The sequence below is a fragment of the Condylura cristata genome, unplaced genomic scaffold (genome assembly GCF_000260355.1).
Source record: "Condylura cristata isolate star-nosed mole 26May11 unplaced genomic scaffold, ConCri1.0 scaffold00024, whole genome shotgun sequence".
Classification (NCBI taxonomy): domain Eukaryota; kingdom Metazoa; phylum Chordata; class Mammalia; order Eulipotyphla; family Talpidae; genus Condylura; species Condylura cristata.
Window position 1 is genome coordinate 14,940,540 of NW_004567125.1, and position 22,126 is coordinate 14,962,665.

At 39.8% G+C, this 22,126-nt stretch overlaps 1 long non-coding RNA gene across 2 annotated transcripts; it reads right to left on the bottom strand.

Annotated features, from left to right (window-relative positions):
- Positions 1 to 584: 584 nt before the first annotated feature.
- LOC105854021 lies at positions 585 to 20,894 on the bottom strand. Of its 2 annotated transcripts, XR_001145749.1 has the most exons (4): positions 20,552 to 20,894; positions 19,733 to 19,862; positions 1,479 to 1,548; positions 585 to 985 (listed from the first exon to the last, which is right to left on the bottom strand). It is a non-coding gene; the product is annotated as an uncharacterized LOC105854021 (long non-coding RNA). The 2 variants fall into 2 exon arrangements; XR_001145748.1 differs by lacking the exon at positions 19,733 to 19,862 and having other exon boundaries at positions 20,552 to 20,888.
- Positions 20,895 to 22,126: the final 1,232 nt, after the last annotated feature.

Here is a 22,126-nt window from a genome sequence, read left to right on the forward strand (position 1 = left end):
TTTTCCTGGCTAGTAGTCTGCTTATTGGTCCTGGTCTTGGTGTTTTATTTTGATTTAACGATATTGCCATTAAGTAACAAAACATAGATCAAAGGTAGGAAACAATCAGATGAAACATACCATGACAAAAATCACATCCCCAATCAAGGAGATGGTAATATCATTAAATCAAAATAAAACACCATGACCAGGGTCAATATTTTTTCACAATATTAGTATAATGTGTGTGCATGCAAGCACAGGCCACAGGATGGGCACACGTGGGGGCGGGGTTTCCCCTCTCTCTATATAACCAAAAATGAGAGTAACAGGAAAACTGTCTGTAAACTAGAAAGGCGAGTATTAAATTTATGCCAGATATCTTTTTTTAAAAAATATTTGTTTATTTATGAATACAGAACTGGGGTTTCAGGGTTCAGGGCAGAGGTACAGGGGCGGTGAGAGGATTCACAGAGGCAGAGTGGGGAGAACAAGCAGATGGACAGAAATATACTGCTGAGCAGAGCAGCTGGGGAGACAGGAGAGATCTGCCAAGCCAGGTGGATCACCACCCCTCCCCCCACCCTTCCCCTACCCTCGCCCTCCTCCCCACCCCCCACCATGGGGAGGGGGATCAAACTCTCACTGAAGTGGCTGCAGCTAGTTTGTGGCTAGTTTGCAGAACGGCACCCTAACTCTAGTGCCCCCAGGGAGGGCCATATCTTAGAATCTTTCAACAACAACCTAAAGCAACTTGGGTTGAAGTAGGTTGTCTGAGGTACCTTCTGCTGGAAAAATCACAAAAAAGATTTTGATAGGTCCCAGAGACCTGAAACATAAGGAGAGACTGAACATTTAAAGTAGACCACATCAAGATAATGCCTGCCATTGTCTCTGCCAAGAGCCACAGCCTCCCCATGAATCGCTCATCCATGTTTCTCTTCCAAGTGTCTCTATAGATCTCTTCTCCACATGTGTCCTCTAAGTCCCAGGGTGCAAGTGAAAGCTGGAAAAGCAAGAGAGGAGAGCATGCTTGTATTTAGCAATAAGCCAGGAGCATTGGTTGTAACAAAGGCAGGGCTGCTGCACAATATCACTCCAGACCAGGAAGTGGTATGAAGTTATACTCAAAGAAGCCAAGGTCAAAGTCAATGCTAGTTCCTTAATCTTACCTCTAAGAAACTTTCCACTATTTATTTTTTCCTAAATTTTCAATCTGTCTTGCATCAATCCCAGAAAAACTGCTAAAGTTTTAGTGATTTATGTAACTGTACTAATATTTATTTATCACTTGTTATACAATAGGCAATGTACCAAATAGTTTTCATTCTGACAGAATACTTATAATAACACACACACACACAGAGCCAATAGAATTATTGTCCCCAAAATACAGATCAGAAAATATAAGAGAGCTGGTGGAGTTAAGTGAATTTCCCCAAATCCAACTTCTAGATATTTTTATCTTCTAAATTTTAGATAAATATTCCCTCCATTACCTTTGGGTTGTTCTCAGATTTTCTAGCTACAGAATCGATGGTGGTAGTCTTGAAGCTCATCCCCTCAGTGCTGCAATGGCAAAGAAGAGATTTCACAAACAAGAAAGAGGAGAAAATGTCATGAGAGAAAAATTACTATTTAGACTGATGGATTCATTTACTCAACAAATATTTACTGAAATCCTATTATATGAAAGGGATTATTCAGGAAGGTGGCACAATAGTGGAGAAAAAAGAAACAATAGACAATTCTTTTCCATTCATGCAGCTTACATTTTAGTGGGAAGAGATAGATGACGAACAATAAAAAATAAAATGCTTCGCAGAGAATTAAATCAGTCCATGGAGTTGAAAGTGACTATGTGGCAATAAGATTATTTTCATAGAAATCAGTAAGTTGAGTTAATTGGAAATACAAATGATCCAAAATAGTGAAAACCGCTTTTGAAAAAGACTATATATAGATCAAGTACTTAACATCATCAGAGTTTTAACATTCACTAATCTAGACAATGTGGTATCAGCAAAGATTAAAAACAACAATAGTTGTTGTGACAGTGCAAACAGTGTATAGTATTTTGCAAAAAAAAAAAAAAAAAACTAGATGTAAAAAAAAATAAAGTAAAAAACAAATCCTGATGTGATTAATGAAAGAAAGAAAAATGTTGGAGGCCTTGGGTTAGGCTTGGAAGCTGGAGCCCAGTCAGTGAGGGATAAGGGAAATGGAAAAGGAGCCAGGATATGTTTACATTTAACTTACTTGTCAACACTATTTCACAGAAGATGTTGAATGGTTTCAGAAAGAGGCATGTATTGATCGATTGTCTCTTGATTTGTGTTTTTTAAATGCCAGTGTGCGTGCTGCTGGAGGATGAATTTTAGAATGATCAAGGTGTGAAGGGGAATTTGGATTTAGGGGTGCTTGTGGCAGCTGTGATAAGTTACTGGTGGTGCGGGGGTGGTACCAGTGGATGCCGAAAGAAATGGACAGATGTTTAGGGAGTAGAGGTGAATGGACTTGCTGGTGGATGAGGAGGTGGGTGATGGGAGAAGAGAGATACGTAGAAGCTTGAGCCATCCCTGCACTGGGACATACTGATGACTCCAGCTTGAGCCATCCCTGCACTGGGACATAATGATCCCTGCCAGGGAACAATATTTGCCTGCAACTTGATTTGCAAAAGACTTTCTGATTTACTGTCTCTTGTTTTCACAACAATCCTTGTGAGGCAGTGAAACATAATTCCTACTTCCCAAATAAGGTAATTAAGTCCTTGAGAAAGTAGGTTTGTTTCTGTCCACACAGCCAGCAAGCAGAAAGGTGGTGTGGCAGAAACTCAGGTTTCTGGGGGTTCTAGGTCTACTGCTTATTTTTCTATCAGGCCTCCCCCTTGAAGCCAGAAGAAGCCTGCACATGAGAGCCGTCTCCGAATACGGTCACACTTCCTCACCCTTTTCTGCCACAGCTCTATTTCAAGTTAACTCACCTCATATTTACAACTTTGACACAGTTTTATAACTGTCCCAGACATCTATTTCTGCTAAAAGATGGCAATGTCTTATTTTTGGAAGCCTGATGACGCAGACAAAAGGTAACGTGACAGGGAAACTTTTGCCTTCTTAAAGCACTGACTCAACTTACAACCAGATTACCAGGGATCCAAATATGTACTACTGTCCAGGACAGCCATAAAGATGCTGGTACAGTTATATTTCTTCTCGTTGATGTTTTCATAGAATTTGCATCAAGTAACAAAGACTATAAAAACAAACACATAGTTTTAGATATTTTACAGACATTATCTTCACTGTGTTTTGCAATAATGCTGAAAGGCACAAGGAGTTTAATTTCCTTAAACAATCTTGAAAGTGCCTGCTTAAATATTGAATCCAGGCCCTCCCTGGTGGCACAGCAGGTTAAAGCGCAGCACTAAGAATCGAAAGCCACTTCCTCATGAGTTCGATCCCCGCCTGCCCTGGAGGTGACCACATGGCGTGGCAGACCTCTCCTGACCCACCCGCTGCTCCCCTCAGCAGTGTACTTCGTTGATCTGCCTGTTCTGCCCCCCACTCTGTCTCTGGTGAAGCCTCTCACTGCTCCTGCAACTCTGGCTGTACCCCAGTTCTGTATGAATAAATAAATAAATCTTTAAAATATATATATATATATTGAATCCAACTCTCCAAAGTCAAAGGCCATGCTCTTTGTACCATAAAACTGATTATCGGAGGAAAGAAATCCAATTGTACATTCTTGTTCCTTTTGCACTAACCCTCCCCTACCAGTGGGGAGTAGGCACAAGTGCCCACAATTGCATACTTTAGTTAAGAATTTATTATCTGGCCCCTCCCTGGTGGTGCAACGGCTTATGCGCAGCACTGCAAGCTAGTTACAGCCACGTCAGCGCGAGTTTGATCCCCACCCCAGAGGTGACCCATATGGCGCAGCAGACCTCTCCTGTCTCGCCCTCTGCTCCCCTCAGCATTGTACTTCGTCAATCTGTCAGTTCTGCTCCCCACTCTGTCTCTAGTGAAGCCTCTCACCACCCCTGCACCTCTGGCCTGTACCCCAGCTCTGTATGTATAAATAAATAAATCTTAAAAAAAATTTATTACCTAAAGTAACATAAAAGTTGGTTTTTAGACTTTCTTTTACATCATGTTTACAGCCAGGTTGTTAATCCCCCCCATCTCAGTCCTCCTCTCAAATACAAAATGAATAAACCTGCTGTAAATGTAAGTGAATTAAAATGTGACTTCACCATTTGCCTTTGTTAGAAGTTTTTGTAAATGCCGTGGGAATTAGTAAAACCAGGGTGTGAAGACTGTGACCTGTTGGCTTTAGACCTATAGTCTGTGACACTGCTGATCGTTCAAAAAAAAAAAAAAAAGTAGTCAAGGTAAACTCTCTAGAAGTTTAGTTAACAAAAATAATCCAGGGCAACATTCAACCTGCGTTCAGCAAGGAAGATCTAACTCTTGCTATTTTTAGTGGAAAACTGGTATGAGAGGTAGACAATATAATTTAAATGTTATTATTAAACATAAACCTCCTGTGGGGATTTTACTTGCTTTCAATGTCACACAGCGACAGTGGAGCTGAGCTTCACTGGATAGTGGCTAACCCTAAAACTCTCAGCCAGCCTGGGGGCAGGGGGGATGTCAGTCTCTGGTAGTGAGAGCGAGATGGCACTACAGGGTACTTCTGTCAGTGGCCCAATAATGAACAATTTGTGAAAAGATTTCTGGAGTAGGAAATTCAGCATTGTGTCTGTATTTTCTCTAAGTGCAATATAACACTACATAAAACAGAGTGCAATTTCTTCTCTCATTCTCACTCCTGTTCTTGCTGTTTTTCTGAGAAACTCTTATGTGGGAAGTTATGTGTGGGCACACACACACACACACACGTGTGTGTACACACACGTGTGCATAGACACTTGCACACACACGCACCTTGAAGAAATTTTTCTTAGAATAACTAATTGGGAATCACCAGTACTATGCTATCTGAAGGTTTCCAGAATGACACACGTCTTCTACTTGAATCCCAGATTCAGCAGTTATTTTTCCCTTCTAGTGATAGAGGTGCTAAAGTTTTCATAGGTCATATAAGGCCAGAGCCTATGTGAACAGCTTGGAATATGGCTGGAAGGACCAGGGTATCTTAGAATTAGGAGACAATGGGAGTTTTTCAGTTCAACTTGCCATTTGGAAATGTTGGAGTCCATTTATTTAATTTTGAAAAACACACATTTACACCCAGATATCTGAGTCTATCTGGAAAGCTTAAGGAAGTCCAGGGAAAAGTTTCTGGCATAGAAAACTGGCAATTGTGACAAAAATTGTATGTTCTCATATGATAGTTCAGAAACTGAAGGGCCAAAATGGTCCGGTCCAAGTATGTGCTGCTATGTCATGTGGCATCCTGCAGGGGGAGCTAAACCATCCAACAGCTTTAGCCATTGCTTTATGGCCATGAGATTTTTTTGCTTCCAACAACCCATTTTATTTTTCTCTTTCTCCAAAACTTTCCAGTGGCCGTAAGTGTCATAAATACCTCTTCTACTCTTGGTAGAAGAATAACAAGACTATGCAGATCACACAGGAAAGGGAAAGATACTGGAAGAGATGATAAAGTTGAAGAGGCTTTAGGAAATTTCTCTTCCCTCCAATTTCTTCTCTTTAACATACTCCATCTCAGAAGTGAGATTTATTTCTGAAATGAGTCAATTTTTCCCCCATAAGATCTTGCACAAGTGCATAGATTTTTGGTTACATAGTATGTCATGGGTTTCTGAAAACCACTTAAAAAGAAGAAAGTAAAACGAGTGATTAGACTGCTAAACACTAACCTCTAAAAATTAGGTGGGAGTTAGATAACTTTAAAAGTATGGTTTTCAGGTGTGGGTAAGGCCTGGCTGGGAGGGCGGGAGAAGGGTTGGTCCTGAGCAACTAGGATTAATTTACTTTACATTTATTTATTAGGAAAAAATGGTTTACACTTTGCATCTTTGGGGGTTATAAGTTCAAAATTGCACAAATGCATACCTGCACACAAGGCTCACCACCAGTTAGTTTAAAAGCAGAATGTCACAGAAGGATTAAGGGATCTGTTATTCAGGGGGAGTGAAGGAGGAGAAGGTCATGGGTAATGAAGGTGTGAAGGAAAATGTAGTTAGGTACAAATCCTCTTGGATTTTGTCTTGGGACCAGAGCTTTTAGTCTTATCATAAATGAAAATTTAATACTTTAATGCTTAGGGAATCCATGCCATGTAACATTGTTGTTTGTGCCAATTTAGCATCCTTTGTTCCTCCCCATCTTCCTGACAGACTGGACTGTGTTAGTATACACAACTTTCTCTGGGGAGCCTGTGTTTAGGCAACACAGGGTGGAAGGTGAGAGAAATTGCATGGATGTTCTCCAGTCAATGTGGTTCTAATCTCTTAGGCATCTTGGTTAACACAGAAACAAATGACAAATCTGGCCATGGAAACATGAGGAAAAGTGCTAGGGGAAACAAACAACATTGACTAGTTTCTTAAAAGGTCAAAGAGGAGATGATTTTTTCTTCTTCAGGATGTTTATATGTATGGATGACATGACATGTGCAAATATGTTTACATGTATGGATGATATAGCATGTGCAAATGCATTTATATTTATGGATGACATAACGTGCAAATACTGTAGAATCTTGTAAACAGGTGGTGGGCATGCCCACAGGGCAAAGTAGAGCATCCAAGATGGCAGAACAGAGAAAGAGAAAGGATCTGAGTCCTTAATACTATTGTTGAGCTATTGAGTTCATTGCGACTATAATCAACCTCTAGGTTTCTTGCATTGTGACAAAATGAGAATTCCTATTAGTTAAACTTCTTGATTTTTTTTAAGGTAAATTTTCACACACGAAAATGCATCCTTTTTTTGAAAAGAATTTTGACAAATGCTTTAGAGTCATTTGCTGTACATGTATGCATTATGAAAGCATCCTTCCTGATTAGTTAATACATTTTATTCAGGAAGTAGTTGTAGTTAACTGTGCTAGCCAGATTCTGTGAAGAATATGAAATGAGATATGGCAAGCCCTTTGCTTCAAGGAAACATTCATTTATTGAATCTGAGCTATACAAATGAAAGCTGTTTCTATAGGAAAAATATTTTGGAAAGTAAGTACGCCTGCAAATTTAGTTTCATTCATTCCATTCACTCCTTTAACAAATACTTGTGGAGTGTTATTAAATGTTTTTGTTTGTAGATATATAGACAGATAAAACCCACCTTTTCCTAAATCAGAGATGTAACCGAAAACTTAAAATACAACAAAATCTCTCCTACTCAGATTTCCAATAACTTTTTATCAGCACAGTAATTGTGATATATAAAGATCTTTACTGGGAAATATTCAAAGTCATTCTGTACATGATTTTTCTGTCTCTCTAGTTTATAAGATCCTTGAGGGAGTTAATAATCCATGTCTGATTCATCCTGTATCCCCAGGAGAACTAGCATATTATCTGGTCTATAATAAATGCTCAAAATATGTATTTGTTGAATAAATTAAATATTTGTTGAGTAAATGAGCCAAGTCAGTAAGGCTCGAAGGATGCACCACATTTGCCTACAGGCCCCGATCCTCTGACTAATGTAATGTGACTGGAAAAAAAGTCAAAGGCACAAATATTTTAGATGAAAAGATTTCAGACAGAAAGCCATCATTAAAAACTACCTTTTGGCCCTCCCTGGTGGCGCAGCCGGTTAAAGCACAGCACTGAGAATCTAAAGCCACTTGCGCATAAGTTCGATTCCCGCCTGCCCCGGAGGCGACCACATGGCGTGGCAGACCTCTCCTGACCCGCCCGCTGCTCCCCTCAGCAGTGTACTTCATCCATCTGCCTGTTCTGCTCCCCACTCTGTCTCTGGTGAAGCCTCTCGCCGCCCCTGAGCCTCTGGCCTGTACCCCAGTTCTGTATGCACAAATAAATAAATCTTTAAAAAAAAAAAAAAAAAAAAAAAAAAAACAAAAAAAAAAACTACCTTTATTTTGGCTTTTTGAACCAACATTCAAAATACATCAAGTGCTTCATCACTGACATTTGACAAAGACAAATTGAGTGTTCTGGCACAATGATTTAATGATATTCCTTTGACCTTCATGCAGGCATTACCTGTCATATTAACTAATCTTCTCAAATAAGCTGTGATATGTTTCCATTTCAGAAATGTTTTGTCTTATGTTATTTATAATTTCCACAATTTGCTCACTAGACCTACCTGCTTTTTTTTTTAATAAAACTGAGCAATTTTTAAAAAAGATTTATTTATTTATTCATATAGAACTGGGGTATAGGCCAGAGATGAGGAGGGTGAGAGGATTCACCAGAGACAGAGCAGGGAGCAGAACAGGCAGATTGACTAAGTACACTGCTGAAGGGAGCAGCGGGCTGGTCAGGAGAGGTCTGCCACGCCATGTGGATCTCCTCTGGGGAGGTGGGGATTGAACTCTTGCGGAAGCTTAAGTTCATTAAGAACTTAAGCTTCTTAGTGCTGTGCTTTAACCCGCTGCGCCACCAGGGAGGGCCCTAGACCTATCTGCTTTTAACAAGTAGAACATGTACCATTTTTTGCCTACTAGGTGAGTCTACTTTGAGAGTCTATTAATACATGCTATAGAAAGTACATCTAATTTAGGTCTTACAACAGTCTTATAGAATTTTCAATGCACACAAAATACCTACTTCTAGTGTCATTATAAAATGTAAAACACTGTACCTCTTTCAAAATTGTATGAGCATTCTGCTGTGAGTCCAAATTCTTACATAGAGACTGAGAGGAAAACAAGCTGGTCTGTTTCATTCAACTGGGCAGTTAAGTCCTCTTGTTCCTGCAACACTGCAATGAATCATTGGAATTCGACTAGTTTAGCTTTTGTGTAGTGTGTTCCATTTGCTTCTGAAAAAGAGGACATCACTAGGGTCTAACAGGCTGAGCAAGCATAGTATGAAGGAGAGGCGAGTGATAACTGGAGATGGCTGAGAGTGGGCCCTAACCTGTGTTACCTGCAAAATGTGTACATGTTAAAACATTAGTAAGTATGTAGGGAAAAATGGTCCCATGTTCAGCATCATTTGAGAATTTCCTTGTGTTGTATCATAATGCCATATTAAGGACTCTAAGCAGTTACAGCAAAGGGATCTTGCTGAAGCCAGCTTTCCTCAAACTTTAGCAAAGAGGTGTTGGCAGGTATATGTGCATGCATGTCATTCAGCAGGTAGTTTTGAGTACAGTGAACCAGGTCATTTGGGGGTTATAGAAACCTCATGGAGCTTTGCTGTGTCATGGTCTGTTCTGGAATACACTTTGGGGAACACTCAAGGCGATCTTTTGTCCACTTGTTCTAAAGGCAATTAAGGAGCCAGACCTACCTCCTTTTATCATGCTTCACTTTAGTGTGCTTCAGAGAGTGTGTATTTTTTTTAGTTTGCTGTATCCAGAAAGTCTTCGTGGGTCTGTGTCACAGGGACCCTGTAGGCTCAGTTCAAGACCAACCAAAGTGAGTGTTCCAATCAAGAGAGTCACCTGAAATTTTTGGTTTCCCCAAAATTAAGTTTACATATTTTTTAAGTGTGCTGTCACATTATGTCTAAAAAAAGTGTATTCCTTAATTAAATGCTTCACAGAGACATGAAAAACAAAGCTTCTGTGGGATGGTCTGACTGAGGAGGTCTCCATAATGCTGTTGAGGGATCTTCTCATGGAAGATTATATGCAAGGGTTCAGCTAAAGTTTCATGTTTACATCCCCAACAAATCAATACTTTGCAACCACCCAGTCACAGATAAACTGGACTTGAATTTAAAACCCATGCACTCTAACAAGAGTTCCCTAAAAGTAAAGACCATGTTTAAATGAGAATTCCTCTCTAAGCACTTATAAAACTTAGGTTGTTGTTCAACACCTAGTATTTGCCTAATATCTATTAATCCATGAATTAATTGATCAAATTGGTTTTTACCAGAGGTTGGCAGGATAAATTTGACCTCTGAAAGCTTAGTGGAGCAGTGCAGAGCCTGATGAAATTTGCAGATCCCATAAGAATGTATATAAGTGTCTCTTATGACCAGGCACAATTTCAGGGAATCAGAGGTGAGCATTGGACCATTGTCATTCTGGTCTGGTGGGCAGACAATGAATTAATGAAAGGGTCTCACAAACAGTGTATAAACACAAAGTGAACCAAGTGACATAGTGAGAATGAGTCTGACCCCTTGACAACAGGTGTCAGAGGAGTACAACCCAGCCTGTGCCTCAGGAAATCTTGGGCTTTGATCTGATGGTTGAATAAGAGATAACTGGGCAAAAAGAGTGTGGATGGAACTTGAGGAAGTAATATTCATGACACAGGGAACCCCATGTGCAAATATCCATCATTGGGAGGGAACATGACACATGGCATCATCGAGGAGCTTGTCATGTAGTTCAGAAATAAGCCAGAAGCTTGTCTGATTTGACTGCCATGGATAAATTACCTGTCCTTTACTTTCTCCTCCCCATTGCCTCAGATACAAACTAGGAAGTGATTTTTTAAAAGATTTATTTATTTATGCATACAGAACTGGGATACAGGCCAGAGGCACAAGGGTGGTGATAGGTTCGCCAGAGACAGAGTGGGGAGTAGAACAGGAATATATAAAGTGCACTGCTGAGGGGAGCAGTGGGCAGACCAGGAGAGGTCTGCTGTGACATATGGGTCACCTCTGGGGTGGGGATCGAACTCATGGCTTTAACTTCTTAGTGCTGTGCTTTAGGCTGCTGCACCACTAGGGAGGGCCCAGGAAGTGATTTTTACTCCTTACTCTTATAGGTATAACATGGCATGATTTAAGGGTCTGAACAGTATCAGGGAGACCACTCAGGTCAACTTTGGCTGGAAAAAGGACTAGGGGAGTGGGAGCAGGGAGAACGAAGGAATATGGCTCTTGGCCATGTTGTGCCTATTGGGCTAAAGAAGTATTGGACTCCAACACTCATTGCCAGTTTACCAGGAGCTTGAGGGGAGTTCCCTGAAGCACAGTCTTCCAGAAGCCAATGCTAAGTTGGCCTTTTAACCCTAGTTCCTGAGAGACATTGGGTCCCACAGAGCTAAGAGGGCTTACATTTAAGAGGAGAACAGAGCGGAGCTGGTTCCTGATGAAAGTAAAGTTCCTTTCATTAACTACTCAGCTAGTAGAAGGGAGAACTGGAGGAAAGGAAAATCAATGCACTAGCTATAACATTATCTCTCTGTCAGACACACCAAACTGACCCAACACCGCAACACGCCGTGGGGAGACGGGATATTGATTGTGCTGTCTCTGGAGAGCCTAGTTAATATCTGTGCCAAGCAGAGACTGGAATGCACCCAATAGACACACTGTGATGCATGAGCCATGGTGGTTTTTAAATTTTATTTTTAATAAAAGTAATATTGCATTCCACAATTTATATAAGTTCCTGATGTGCATCCTTGAAACTTAACATGTATGTACTAAATTGAGGTCACCACTAAAAGTCCACTTTTATTCTTCATTATACTGCAATGATGGTTTCATGGTGGAACAAAATAGAAGATTATTGAAAGCTTCACAACCATCACTTACAAAACCAAAAAGAAAGCGTATAGCTTTAGCCGTTGGAGGGCCCCGGCGGCCCTGGCATGTAGCCAGGCTGGGTGCAGTGATTTGGGCCCTCCTGTCTGAGTGCTGTCTTTCTCTTGCCGTTATCTCACACAGAGGCAAGGGCTTTGCAGCCAGGCACTCCTGTAGGCAAATCTTGACAGTTCTTGACCAAGCAAAGGATGGGATTTACACCTCAGTGTGTCAGTTGAAACAATCTGATCTCCCATAGCATCCTGCTGGGATGGCAACTAGCCAGTAAGCCAGTTAGTACCTCTCAAGTGTTAGTGTCTGGAACTCACATTTGAAATGCAAGTTTTATGACTATAAGTATTTTTGTTCACTTGCTACTTCAGCACCTAGAACAGTACTAGAAAGGCCCAAAACATTCAAGCTCAGTAAATCTTCAAATGAAAGCTGGACACAGGTTCTCAGTAACTCTTACCTATTATTATAGCCTCTCACTTGAGTCCAAGCCCCTTGAGAGAAAAATGTCTTCTCATCTACTTGTGACAATAAAATATCTACAGCAGACCATAGCATCCTGTTTCTGCTTTTGTCAACCTCCATTCATAGCTCTGATCTTCCCCAAAGCCCTGTGCATAAGATCCAATACCCTAAAGGCAGTTTACATGGACATAGTGATCTGGCCCTTGTGTACTGCTCCTTCTGGCCCCTGATAGCCACTCCCCCACCTCCAGCTGCTAGGATCAGAGCAGATCTGTGCTCCTTTTGTTGGATATAATGATTCCTCCCACAAGCCACGTTATCTTTCCTCTAGGCCTTCTAACATATCATTATTTCTGCCTCCTTTATTCCTTTACTCTTCTTCATCTGGCTAGCATCGACTTCTGCGTTTTGAAATTAAAACTTTCATTCATAGTCCAGTTTTTAGTGGCTCTACTCTATGGAGATCTGTGTAATAGATTTCTATAATTCTTCAGATGATCTTTTGTGTACTTTAGTGTACTGAAATATTCATTCTCTCTGATAGAAGAATCCACGAAGACCAGGGTTCTGGCTGCTTTTTCAGCCTGGGGTCCCTGCAGCCTAGATAAAAGTGTGCCCATGAATGTATTTGTAGTGAAGGTGAGGTGAAGGCTATGGGATGAGCAGAGGATCTGGAGTCAGGCAGATCTGAATTCTGGCTCTACCATCACTATCTGCCAACTTTGTGATCTTGGTTAAGATATTTACCTTTATAGAGCCTTAGTTTTTAATCCATGTAAAAAAGAGAACACACAGCCAATCTCAGGGTTTTTCTAAAGTTTAAACTGGAAACAATATGTAAGTTATCTCAAAGAGTTGCTGGCTTATAACACGCTTCATAAATTGATAATCATTATTGCTATTGTTAATAATGTGACTAAGGGGCTCTTCCTGGTGGTGTAAAGCACTGCATTGTGGGGCTCTCCCAGGTCACTGCAGCTGGAGTTCGATACCTGGCCAGGGAGCTGACCCCATGGTGTGGCAGACCTGACCCGTCCATTGCTCCCTTCAGCAGTGTATTTCAGCCAATCTGCCCTCTCTGTCTTGGTAAATCCTCTCACCCACCACACCTCTGGCATGTACCCCAGTTCTTTAAGCATAAATAAATAAATCTTTAAAAAAATGTGACTAAGCCTGGTAATAAACTATTTAATCTACCCATTCAGAACAATTAATACTGAATAAATAAGAAATCTTGTTTCCTTTATTGAATTCCTTAATTAATTTCTGACATCAATATTAAATATATTCTTGAAAAATTGATATATATTGGATGGAAACAATCATCACTTGAGTGTCCCTTCACTAACCTAAGTGACCACCTTATTTTCATGCTAATATTGTTTGGATCTGGCTGCTTTTCACTTCTCATTGGGTTCACACATATAGAGTTACTGGAAGATTTGCAAGAGCAAAGAGGGTAGATATATTTATGAGCTATATATTGTGACAGGCCCTTCAAATACATCATCTTATATACTGTTTGTTAGCAAATAACTGAATTTTGTTAAGACTATGCTCTTTAGAGTCAAATATATGTAAGTTCAAATCCCAGCTCCTCCATTTACTGCCAGGAAACTGACCCAAATGGCATGGCAGACCTCTCCTGACCCACCCACTGTTCCCTGCAGTAGTGTGCTTCATCTATCTGCCTGTTCTGCTTCCCACTCTGTCTCTGGTGAATCCTCTCACTGTCCCCGCACCCCTGGCCTACACCCCAGTTCTGTATGCATAAATAATTTTTTTAAGATTTTTTTTTATTTATGCATACAGAACTGGGGTACAGGCCAGAGATGCAGAGGGTGAGAGGACCCACCAGAGACAGAGCAGGAAGCAGAGCAGGCAGATCTATGAAGTACACTGCTGAGGGGAGCAGCGGTTGGGTCAGGAGAGGTCTGCTGCGCCATGTGGATCACCTCCGGGACAGGCTGGGATCGAACTCATGACTTTAGCTTCTTAGTGCAATGCTTTAACCCACTGTGCCACGAGGGAGGGCCATAAATAAATTTTTAAATAAAAAAGGAAAAAAGTACAGGAGGAAATGATATAGAAAAAATGCTGTTGTAGGATAAATGTAAGAGCAAAACAGGGAAAACTATCCATGCTTCAGTTGTCATTCACAGGAAGGTTTTGGAAAGAGAAAGTCTTGGAAAGATCTGGGTTTCATCTTCCATGTTTCCCTTTCTATCAGTACAAATGATTCTAAAAGGTCTTTACCGTTTTTGTTTGTTAGCAGTCCCTTAATCTTTCAGGCTGAGTGTTCAGTATAGTGTAAATCAGTGAATACTGGAGTAGGTCTGGCATCATCTCAGCCATCAAAAAACCAACATCTGTATTATTGATCAGCTTTTAGAAAGCACAAAAGGTGAGTAAACACTCTAAATTGAATTATAGGCACTCAATATTTAATCAGTTTTTGGTGACTGCTGCAACCTGACATTTATCTAATTTTTCTCTTTTTTTAGGAGAAGTGATTCACATTCACTCTTTCCTTCATGAATGAAAGTGAGTCTGCTGTTGGAAGATCTCAACATTGAGTGGCCTTTGCTGTCACTCAGTCTGCCAGCAGACACTGCGGTTCTAAGTTACCAGGGTTTTCAAATTCGGTCTTATATGTGTGCTGCAAAGATTTAATTTATACATAGGTAGTGGGCACTTTTTCCAGTGGATTTTTCTTTTATACATTTTTTTTATTGAATCCTTTAAGATAGGTAAATTTGACACCTGAAGAAAACTGAAGCTCAGCAATAATTTAACAGCTTTCCTTCACAAGGTGAAATCTCTGGAGTGTGATAAGATACAAAATAGATTGTGTAGCTCAGCAAGTTTGTTGAAGCCCTTCCCTTGTGTTTCCGTAATATAACATAGATACATAACATAAACTTTGACTAATTCTATATAAAACCACCATAATCAACCAAAAGTTAAAAAAAAATCTGTGAGTGATTTTAGTCCATAAAATGCCAAAAGTATTGTATTCTGTTTGTTCTTAAAATGACTCATATCAACCAGGTTTATAGACACCTAATGGCAACACAGCATTTGATTTAGGGTGTAAGGGTATACCTCTTCATTATCGCTGCTGTTTCTCTAAGAGGAAATATAATTTGATGGATTCTTTCACATAAAATGTTAGGGATTTGATGAACTGGTTTCTCTCAAGAACATTAAATATCAAGGAGATTGACTTGAGTAGCTATTAAGGGATTGTAGTCCTGAGAACGTTCAATTGAAAAGGAAATCTGGGGTGTTGCAGGAAGTCTTCTTCCCTGTGTTCCTCTTCAAGTCATTACCATGTACACTGACGTTCAGAGAAAGGGTGAAATTAGAAACTGATATCTATCCATCACTTGGAACTTCATGGACATGTTCTATGTCTAGTATTGGTGTTTAAATCTAATTTTGGAATAAGAAATATTGTGTGAAGTATCTATAGGTATAAGAAGAAAGTGCAGTGGATATTGCGTGCACCGCCTAAGTAAGCTAACCCCTCCCAACTCCCTTTTAGGACCAATGCTCTTGTTTTCTCAGCTGCCAGCAAGGCTCGTAGCCAACCGCTCTCAGCTAAGTCTGTCTCTGCGATTTGTCTCAGCTTTACAACCCATGTTATAAATGCAAGTAATGAATGGCCCTCCCTGGTGGTGCAGCGGGTTAAAGCACAGCACTGAGAATCTAAAGCCACTTCCGCATGAGTTCGATTCCCGCCTGCCCTGGAGTGACCACATGGTGTGGCAGACCTCTCCTGACCCGCCCGCTGCTCCCCTCAGCAGTGTACTTCGTAGATCTGCCTGTTCTGTTCCCCACTCTGTCTCTGGTGAAGCCTCTCACCGCCCCTGAGCCTCCAGCCTGTACCCCAGTTCTGTATGTCCAAATAAATAAATCTTTAAAAAAAAAATAAATGCAAGTAATGGGACACAGTGCTAATCGCCATTCATTAGAGAATGTCTAAAGAAATAGTCCATAGTTATATACCGGAGGGTTACACAGCAGTGAAACATGCCTGGCCATATATACAAAGTGAATGATGCTTAGTGAAATAAGCAAAATGCAAATGCAAATCATGCCAGCAGGGCAGGACTAGTGTAGATGAGATGCTTAGTCCTTTACATATATTCACTCATTAACCCTCCATACCCTAAAAGGTAGCTATTATTATTGTCATCCCTTTTTTAACTGAAAGAGAAACCCCATCAAACTGAGGATAAGTAAATTAGCCAATTCATATCAGAGCTAGAATTTCAACATTGCTTACCACCAGAGACGTGGTCCTTATGTTTTCAGTTGATGTATTTCTTAAATAAAGTTTCAAAATAAGTGAGGGCCCTCCCTCGTGGCGCAGCGGGTTAAAGCACAGCACTGAGAATCTAAAGCCACTTCCGCATGAGTTCGATTCCCGCCTGCCCTGGAGGTGACCACATGGCATGGCAGACCTCTCCTGACCCACCCCCTGCTCCCCTCAGCAGTGTACTTCGTAGATCTGCCTGTTCTGCTCCCCACTCTGTCTCTGGTGAAGCCTCTCACGGCCCCTGAGCCTCTGGCGTGTACCCCAGTTCTATATGAATAAATAAATAAATCTTTAAAAACAAAACAAAACAAAACAAAAGTTTCAAAATAAGTGAAAGCTATTGTGTGTGAACATGTGAGTATGTGTAAAAGAATGATGAACACCCAATTCAGGATGCTGTTACCTTTCCAGTTGGGGAGATAAGAAATGGGCAGGGAAGCAGAAGACAAATAGAAACCAGAGTGTTGGTAACTTCTAGCGCTTAAGATGATAGTTTACTTTATAAAATAATTGTCTGGGGAGCCTGCCAACATGTACATTCCTTGGCTCATCCTTCATATTTAAATTCAGGGGGAGAAATCTGTTTTAAAAACTATTCCAGGTGGAATAGTTGCACTTGGACAGAATCTAGGATCCTCAATTTGAAAATTCACAGATAGAGTTGGGCCATATCTTTAACCCCTTTTATTAATTATCTATTGCTACTTACCAAGCATCACCAAACTTAGTGGCTTAAAGAGCAAACATTTTCTTAAAGCGATTTTTACTGGTAAAATTACTTAAAGGTCTACAGAATTGTAATTTGATATAGGTAGGTGACACATTAGTATCACCTCCAAAAATCTATTTTCATCTGCCACCATAAATTGACTACTTTTACCCAATTTACTTACTTCTTTTCCCCTCCCCCACTCATTCTTATAATCTAAGTTTGTTTTTGTTTGCCATGGAATGAAATAATATGGTGTTTGTCTTTTTCTGTCTGGCTTATTTTACTTAGTATACCTTCTAGGTCGCAAATGCCAAAATTTCATTTTTTATAGACGAGTGGTATTCCATCACATATATACACCACAAATGTTTTTATCCACTGGTCCATTGATGGACATTTAGGATTATACATCTCAGCTAGTGAAAACAATGCTTCAATGAAAATATGAGTGAATATATCTCTTCAATTTAGTGTTTACCTATTTTTCAGGTAAATACCTGGAGTGAAATATCTGAATCATGCGGTATTTCTTTTTTTAATTTTTTAAATCATCATACAGATTTTCATACTGGCTATTCAGACCAAAATGTGTATTAGAGTTCCCTCTTCTACCTATCCTCTCCAATACTTATTTCTTGTGTCTTTGATATAATCTATTCTAACAAATATAAAGAAATATCTCATTGTGGTTTTCTTATATGTCTCCGTTGTAATAGGAAATAGTGTCCATTTTCTGGTATGATTTGTGAGGCAAGAGTTGGGTCAGAATCAGCTGGTGTTGCTTGGGGTCATTCTAGCTGCCTGCCTGTGCCCTGCTGGCCTCATTTATTTCTTTGAAACTGGCATTGGACTTCTTCACATGGACTCTCACTTTCAAGGGTCTCAATGTTTTTCTTCACCTAATGTCAGATAGTGTTTTAAGAGGACAGGGGAAAAGCTGCCGGTGTCTTGGTGTTCTGGAGCCGTCACCATTTTCTACATTCTATTGTAAAAGAAAAATCACAGATACAAGGCACAAGAAATGAATTGTCCCCTGTAATAAGAGGAATGACAAATCCAAGGAAAGGAACATGGCTTTAGGAATGGGGAGGAATTATCTACTGAAATTTTATTATAATAGTTGCTGAGTTTATTATGCATTCAGTCAAAATATCTTCTGTGGGATTTGACATGTCAAAAGCTGTACTAAGTTAACATATATCTTGATGAGTTTGTGGATAAATATGTACCTATGAAACTATTACCATCATCAAGGCCCTAGACCTATTAACAACCTCCCCCAATTTTTTCCTACCCCAGTATTACTGTTATTATTACGTGTATGTTAAGAACAATTAATCTGTACTTCTGATATTTTCTTGTCACACATTATGGAGACAAACAACTCAACAATGACCATAAAACTAAGATTCTGACCACATTCTTCTTTCTAAAATTACACCTACTCCAATATGCAAGTGGAAACATGGTTTGTGATAGCAAGATATTAGAAACAACTTCAAACTTTATCAGTACTAGACTAGGTAAGTAAATTATGGTACATCTCTACAACAAATGCACTTTTACAACAATAACCCATTAAGAGAATAACATAGATCTCCTATTGATATAAAATTATCTCTGAGATATATTAATAAATGGGAATAAGAAAAATGCAAGAGTATATATACTATAACAATATTTACATTGTTAAAAGATGCTTTTAGATGCATACATTCTCTCTGAAGTTTGCAAAAAAAGAAGAAACTGGTAATGCTGAGTGTTTTCAAAGGAAAATAATATACAACTGGGAAAATGGGGATTGGGGAGACCTGTTTTTGCATTGTGAGTTTCATTATCTTGAGTATGAGTCATTTTCTCATCTAAGCACATGAATAGACAAATAAATTTGAGTGATTTGCATCATTGTTACTTCTTGCTTGTGTGCTTCCATCTTTAAATCATATCTGAAGCAGCATTTTAAAGATTTAAGAGAAAATAATATTTAGAGGAATATGTGGCATGGTTAAGAGGCCTGTGCCTTTAAGATAAACAGCAACATTCAGCCAAAAAAGAAAAGATTTGTACATTCAACTTTAAGATGCTCTTGATCAAAAAAATGGGGGTTCTATATGATGGAAGAAAGATTATGTTTTAATTACTCATTAAGGCAGTTTAAAAAAAAAACAGACATTTCTGAAGGTCTTTGATCTGCCTGGATTTATTGATCTCTTGGATCTCCCCTTTTCAGTAAATCTGAGACAGCTCCAGGGAACTGTCCAGAAAGTTCCAGAAAGTTTTATTAATTAGTTTTTTAGTAATGTTACCAGAGGAGTTTACCTGGTGGATGTTTACTACAGAGGAATTTAGTGCTAGGAGCTCACCTGAGGTTGCTGGCCCTGAACACCTGTATGTCCTTCCAGGAACAATTTTGCTCATGATTTGGAATAACCTGTAACTTGTGCCTGAAACAGAGAACCCAAGTGCAAAGCCCACGAGTAGATTACTTGGCTCAGGCCAGACATGCCTCATCTCTAGTCCAGGACCAGCTATCTTCAGCCCTTGGTTCTTAACAAGAAGCTGTCCTGTTTTTTCCGTGCTTCAGGTTTCAATGAGCAAGTATGCTACTCACTGTCAGAGAGGACCCGTTGCCCATCACCTGTAATGACAGGCTTTGTGGACCTTCGAGGCCAGTCCAGATTTCATTGCTTCTTCGTCTCTTTTATGGATTCAGACGAAGCTTGCTTCAGTAACCATGCTGTCTTTAATAAAAAGAGTTATTTTAGGATGTAGTTTATTTGATGACTCCTTATATGGCTGTTTTAAATTCTACTAAGTATATATGGTTTTAAATTAATCTGAAGGAACAATTAGGTTCCTGTTGGAATAAAGAACACAGAGAAACAAAGAGAAAGAGTTCTCTCAGCTAGAAATAATTCCACTACTCAGCAGCAACTTCCGGCTGAACTGAGTAATCTTCCCAGCAAATTTGGAACACCAGGTCGGGTACAATTCAGAGCTCAACTATGCAGTGTGTAAGCCTCACTTGGCGCTTTCCTGTCTCAGATACATAGGTGTGTTCATGTCTGAATGGAGCCTGAATTTCAAGAACCTTCCTTCTGACCTTTAAGTCTAAGTCAATCAATGTCTCATTTGGAGGCTGTTCTCACTAAGATAGAAAAGTCACTTGGAAAAGACAAGCCTTGGGAATATCTGAGAAATAGACAGCTAAATCTTTTCCTCAGACTGTAGATCAGCATGTGGGAACCCCTGCTGGAGGCTGTTGTTCCCACCACAGACATCAACACAGAGCTCGGAGCTCCCTCTTCCCCAACCCTGGGCTGGGGACCCATAGAAAAGGGTCAGAAATGGCCAGACAAGTCTAGGAGGAAAAGAGCAAAATCAAAATCAAAATAAAATCTGCCATTGTCAACCTCCCCCTAGTACTCACCACATCTGTTTCAAACAGTCCAGGGCCAAGAAACAGCAGAAAGCTTCTTCATGTCTCTCTGTTCCGTGTGCCTTCCACGGGTGCCCTTCTGGCTCCCCATCCTGCTTCCTTCCTATTCAGTATCTCCTCCAGATTCTTCTCCACTCTGCTCAGCTCCACCCTAATTTGGGTGAGGCAGGGAACCTGGAATCTCCCCTTTTCTTGGGGACCACACTGTTACAGTCCTACATGCAATAAATGGAGACCAGACTTTTCAGGTCTTCTGACTCTAGAGCCTGTCATCCTGGCATCATCCTCTGTGCATTTTGAATAACCCTTAAAAGTCCAGAGAAACAAAAATAGCTCCCACCTCCATTTGCCCCAAAGTTTGACATTATCCAAGCCCAAACCACACCCTAATTGAGTTAAAATATGATAATGATGATATGGGGAAGTGAGAGATTGATTAATTTATTAGCTGGATTCCTTTCCTTGATTAAAATTTAACAGTGTCCAATAAAACTCCATAAGCTTTCAAAAGGTTTCAAATATTTGTTGACAAGAGCATAGAAGAAAGATAAGAGGACAAAGTAAGGCCTCTGGCATGAAACTTAATTCTTGAATCATTTAATATCGATTATTTATTCATTTTTCCTTTCATTCAACCAACTTTTTGAATGCCTGCTTTCTGGAAAGACTATTATAGGGATTGCAAATACCCCAACAAATGAGACACAGGTTTTTCATTATTATCTTCATCTCCTAAATAAAGAATTGAGTCTGAGGAAATTAATTTTGTCACTCTAATACATGGAAGAACTGGGGCTCAAAAACCCAGCACATCCTGCCCTTTCACTTGACAGCACTAATGCCACCCCTCTGTCATTCATTCACTGAGTAATGTGAAAATTTGTGAATTTCAGTGCTGGTTTTCATTGCTTTTCAATCATGGGAATTATTTGTTTTCCTTAATTCTTTTTTCTAGACTGAACTGCACACACTGAGAATTTCTTTATATTATCTACGGAGGGGAGTACAGAACTGAGCATTTTATTGTTTGGGGAAAACTAGACAATTTTTTAAAATTAAATATATTCATTACATCATCCCCTGGTCCTTCTCCCTGCTCCTCCCCTACAGAATATCTCTGATCTATAATTTCCTGATTTAGATTTTTATAGTTACTTTTTTTTTCTAATTCCTTTTTTGTATATTTATAGACCTTCTTGATAGTAATTCTTTATTTCTGTATAGTCTCTCAAGCTTTCACTTAAAACTGATGTCTCTTCTCCCAGAAGAAAAGTAGGTGCTTCTAAAGCCAATAGAGTGATGTTTCACAATGTAGTCAAGCAACAGATAAGCATGCATTGGTCAGATTCAGAATGCAACCTACAGATTACCTCTCAAGCAGAGACACTATCAGTACACCCCAGTTACCACAGGAGAATCCCTAGTTCTCACCAACCAGATGTCCTTGGACTTGAAAACTGTGTAACAATCAGGGAGGGGCACGTATGCATATGTCCAGATGTGTTGGTCCTGATTATGTTACTTGCCTGGACAGACAGCCTAGATGTTCGAACTAAGAAGAAACTT